The sequence below is a fragment of the Crocuta crocuta genome, unplaced genomic scaffold, assembly GCF_008692635.1.
Source record: "Crocuta crocuta isolate KB4526 unplaced genomic scaffold, BGI_CrCroc_1.0 scaffold561, whole genome shotgun sequence".
Taxonomy (NCBI): Eukaryota; Metazoa; Chordata; class Mammalia; order Carnivora; family Hyaenidae; genus Crocuta; species Crocuta crocuta.
This window is the reverse complement of record NW_027530529.1, coordinates 1114361-1120228: the sequence shown is the minus strand read 5'-3', so window position 1 is coordinate 1120228 and position 5868 is coordinate 1114361.

Here is a 5868-nt window from a genome sequence, read left to right as displayed (position 1 = left end):
TTATCTCACACAAGAAGTTTCTACAAATCATTTTTAAAAAGACAGTTCTAGAGAACACCTGGGTGACTCAGTCTGTTAAACGTCCCACTCTTCATTTCAGCTCAGGTCATGGTCTCATGGTTTGTGAGATCAAGCCCTACATCAGGCTCTACACTGACAGCATGGAACCTGCTTGAGATTCTCTCTCCCTCTGCCCCTCTCCCACTCATTCTCTCTCTCTCTCTCTCGATCTCACCCATTCTCTCTCTCAAAAATTAAAAAAAAAAAAAAAAGACAACTCTAGGGGCACCTGGCTGGCTCAGTTGGTGCAGACTGTGGCTCTTGATCTCAGGGTTGTGGGTTCAAGCCCCATGTTGGATGAAGAGATTACTTAAAAATAAAATCTTAAAAAAAAAAACAACTCTAAAGAAAATAAAGTATATGAATAAGCAACCAAACAGAAGGAAATCCAAATGGAAAATAACTATTTTCACTGGATAATAGGGAAATGCAAGTTAAAACATCATTGAGCTCCCATTTTCCATCATCAGATTGGCAAAAATTAAACTGTCACAATAGAAAACATTGCTACTTTCACATATATTGTGAATGGAAATGGAAATTAGATCAGTCTTTTTATAGAGGAATTTGGTGGTATCTAGTAAAATTGAAAATTCATATAATCTGAAACTCTTTTACATGGACTTACAGATATATAATATCTATGTGGAGATAATACATACAGAATGTGTAGGTATGACTGGAGTCATCAGTATATACATGATAATTAAGGCTAAGGAAGTAGATATGTCACCTAAGGAAAGAGAAGAGATAGTAAAGAGAAGAAGACCCAGGATGAGTCTTGAGGAAATCTAACATTTGCAAGCTGAAAAGAAATAGAGGCGATATCAACAGAAACTGATAAAATGAAACCAGTGAAGCAAAAGAAAAATTAGGAGTATCTGGTGTTCTGGAATCTAAAGGAAGAGAGTGCTAATTGAAAGGATGGATAGAAACTGTGTCTAATGCTGCTGAGATGTTGAGTAAAATTATTATCAATGAGTGTGGTAATATGGAGGACATTGGTATTCTCATTAAATGGGTAATTTAATTGAAGGTGAGAACAGAAGAACATTGTCATCGGTGAACAAGATTTCTTAGATGAGACACACAAAGCACAATCAAAAAGGGGGGAAATGGATAATTCTGACTACATAAAAATGTAAATTTCATCAGTGTTGTGAGTATCTGTAGAATTGCTACAAATCAGCCAGTAAAAAAGATGATCCGAAAGAAAAATGACTAAAAGATAAACAATCAATTAATTCACAGAAGAGGAAACTGGAATGGTCAATATTTTGAATGGTCAAAATATTCATTTTCAACAAATATGAAAAGAGATCCAACTTTACCAATAACCAAGGAATGACAAAACAATAATGAAATAATATTTCTACCAATAGATTGGCAAAATCGAAGTTGGCAATGGCAACAGGCAGGGGTTACCAAGGATGTGAGGAAACCAACAGAATCAAGTAGAAAACTATTAGAACCAGTAAGAGTTTAGCAAAATGCTGGACATAAGGGCAACATCTTAATCAACATTTAGAAAAGGAAATCAAATATAAGCTATCATTCCCAATGGCAACAGAAACTATACATACCTAGAGACAAACTAATAAAAATGTATAATAGTTTTATGGAGAAAATTATAATGTTTTAATGAGGGATATAAAAAGAAAATTTGAATAAATGGAGAAATATATACAATGTCCATGCATGAGAAGGCTCAGCATTATAAATATGTCAGTTCTCCTTACGTTAGTTTATAAGTTCATTACAGTTCCAATCAGTACCCCCAGTGAGATTTTGACAAGGTGATTTTTTTAAATGAGGAAGAATAGAGGTGTACAAATAGTAATAACCACGAACATTTACTGGGAGCTAGCTTTTGAAAAAAAAAAAGTGGGTGACATGCCCTACCAGAAATAAAAGAATATTACAAAGTTGTCATTATTAATGATCCAGCAATTGCACTATCAGATATTAACCCAAAGGATACATCAATACAGATTCAAAGGGGCGCGTGCACCCTGATGTTTATAGCAGCATTATCAACAATAACTACGTCAAGAACCCAATGTCCATCGACTGATAAATGGGTAAAGACAATCTGGTATATATATGTAATGGAATATTACTCAGCCATCAAAAATAAAGAAATCTTGCCATTTGCAAGAATGTGGATGGAGCTACAATGTATTATGTGAAATGAAATAAGGTCTTCAGAGAAAGACAAATACCATATGATTTCACCCATATGTGGAATTTAAGAAACAAAACAGATGAACATATGGGGTAGGGGAAGAGAAGAGAAGAGAAGGAAACAAACCACAAGAGACTCTTAATGATAGAGAACAAACTTGGGTTGATGCAGTGAAATGGGTGGGACATGGGCTACGTGGGTGATGGGTACTAAGGAGGACATTTGTGATGAGCACTGGGTTTTGTATGTAAGTGATGAATCACTGAAATCAATATTGCACTGTATGTTAACTAACTAAAATTAAAATATAAATTAGTAAAAATAGACAAAGTTGTAGCTATAATGTGACATAGGTACAGTAATTGGCAAAGAAATTTGAAGAACAAAATAGAGTTCAGAAATAGACTATCACTGCTAACCAACCGTTTTGTGGTAACCATTTCACAATATACACATGTATCAAATCATCACATTTTATACCTTTAATTTATATGTTACAGCACAATAATATCATGAAGCTGGAGATTTTTAATTTTAAAAAATAAATAGACTCTAGCTTTTCTGATAGCATGATGTATAATAGAATTGGAGTCCATTATTGGTGGGGGAACATGATGAACTATTTAAGAAATAGTATTGGGCCAGTTCTCATGTGTAACATTCCACACACTCAACACGAAAAGAAAATCCAAATGGATTAAAGACTTACACATGAAAAATTAAAACTTGGGGAAAAAATAGGGTCATATCTTTATGATCACAGAATAAAGATTTCTTTTTAAAAAAATGTTTATTTATTTGGGGGGGTAAGAGGAGCAGAAAAAGAGGGAGAAAGAGAATCCCAAGAAGGCCCCAAGCTCAACATGGAGCCCTATCTGGGGCTCGTTCCCACAACCCTGGGATCATGATCTGAGCCAAAATGAAGAGTCAGTCACCTAACCGACTGAACCACCCAAGTGCCCCTTCTGTTCTCTTCTTTCTTTTTTTGTTTGTTTGTTTAGTGTTTTTATTTGTAAGAGAGAGTACAAGCAGGGGAGGGGGAGACAGAGGGGGACAGAGGTTCTGAAGTGATCTCTGTGCTGAGAGTTGAGAGCCTGATGCAGGGTTCAAACTCACAAATCGTGTGATCATGACCTGAGCTGAAGTTGGATGCTTAACCAACTGAGCCACCCAGGAGCCCCTTCTATTATATTCCTAACAGACATTTAGGATGTTTCCAGTTTGGGAGTATTATAAATGGCTATTACTCCTGTCAATATTCCTTTTTTTAAAATATTGTAATGTTTATTCATTTTTGAGAGACAGAGAGAGAATGTGAGTGGGGAAGGGGCAGAGAAAGAAGGAGAAACAGAATCTGAACCAGGCTCTAGGCTCTAGGCTCTGAGCTGCCCTGTGCAGGGCTTGAACCTATGAACCATGAGATCATGACCTGAGCCAAAGTCAGATACTTAACTGACTGAGCCACTCAGGTGCCCCTACTCCTGCATATGTTATTGTACATCTCCTAGTTCTAGTAATTGTATTCAAGTTTCTCAGGACACTAGAGTATAGGCTTAGAGTATAGACATTCAAGGAATTGAAAGCAATCTAAATATTCATCAAAAGGGTAATGGATAAATTAAATGTGACACATTTATATGATGGAATATTATACAGTAGCCAAAAGGAATGAATCAGGGGTGCCTGAGTAGCTCAGTTGGTTAAGCGTTCCACTCTTGATTTTGACCATGTTCTCCTGGTTGGTGAGAGCAAGTCCCATGTCAGGCTCTGTGCTGATAGCTTGGGATTCTCTCCCTTTCTCTCTCTGCCCCTGCCCCACTTGCCTGTGCACTCTCACTCTCTCTTTCACAATAAATTAGTAAACTTTAAAAAAAATGATTCATTACAGGGAATGATAAAAGTACAAGAAAAGAGGAACAATAAATTATACTATTTGGGTAAAAAAATAAGAAACATAACACAGTACTAAATATATGTAAAAATATAAAAAGTGAATTGGACATATATACACTAAACTCATGATAGTGGTTTTCTGGGGAAGAAGAGAGAAGGGACTTCAGCTTTATTTATAGTGTTTCACTTCCTTTAAAAAAAAGTTAAAAATAAATATGATAAAATATTAATGGTTGTTAATTCTGGGTGGTAAAATACGGGTATTTGCTCATGTTCCAAATTGGACTCAGAAGAATGTGGGGAAGAAGAATGTGTAAATATCATTTAAATATTTTTAAGTGTTTGCCTAAGAGTTCATCTAGTATTTGAAATTTACATAATCTTACTATGGGAAATTTTTAGTGGTTTTATTTCTTTTGATGTAGTTTTAAAAATAAATACGGTGTTTTGGTTTTTTTTTTAATTGTAAAATAGCTTTATTCTATTTACGTAAGACTGATTTACAGCGATGTAATTACTGGATCAAAGAGCGTGAAACTTTGAAACATTTGCTGCCTTGCAGGAAACTCCCAATATACATACATTACCTAAGGAAATCCTAACTTGAAATATTATAGATCTGGGAGTGCTTTTTATAGTCACAAAACGTCCACTCTTTATTTAAACATTCTTTTTCTTTAAATGTTTATTTTTGAGAGAGAGAGAGACAGAGAGAGAGACAGTATGAGTGTGGGAGGAGCAGAGATAGAGGGAGACAAAGAATCCTAAGCAGGCTCCAGGCTCTGAGCTGTCAGCGCAGAGCCCAATGTGGGGCTCCAACTCACAAAACCATGAGATCATGACCTGAGCCAAAGTCAGACGCTTAACCAACTGAGCCACCCAGGTGTCCCTATTTAATCATCTTTTTTTTATATTGTTTTATTTCTGAGAGAGAGAGAGGACAGGGGAGGGTCAGAGTGAGAGGGAGATACAGAATCTGAAACAGGCTCCAGGCTCTAAGCTACCTGTCAGCACAGAGCCCGACTGGGATCCGAACCCACAAACCATGAGATCATGACCCGAGCCCAAGTGGGACGCTCAACCGACTGAGCCACCCAGGCGCCCCTATTTAATCATTCTTAACTGATATTTAATTCTTGCACTTTGGAGCTCAATACGTTTGATACATATACCTTTGCATTAACCTCTGGTTTAATCAGCCTTTATCTAGGTAAAATGTTGATCTCACTAATGAATGAAGACGAAAAGAAGACATTGTCACTCAAATCCGGAAAGGTTTTCGAAAGAGAGCTGTTCAAAGGTAGAAGCTCCTCATTACTGGAGGTAGGGAAGCAAAGACTGGATGATTGCTTGGCAGAATGTTATAAATTCCTTCTTTCTTTCCTCATACCTGTAGGGAACACCTCTTCCTTCAGCCTCGTGCATGGACCTAAAGACTCAGAGGTGAAAATTTTTACGGTGCTGCCACCCAAGCTGAATTTCAATAGTTTGGCTAAATGATCCAATCCTGGTGTTCTCTGAATTCTTTGTTGCTGGCTGGACCTTAATTTTAGGCTTTGGAAGATGTGCCTGTGAACAGCGGAAAATCCAGCAAATGAAGCTAACTTTTATGAGATTTTGATTAATTAGGTTTCTTAGAACGCTCTATCAAGCCTACTTGTGGGTGTTGGATACAAACATAAATTCGGCCTGAATGGGGTATTCAGGGGCGGGGGAGAGTGAGGCAATTC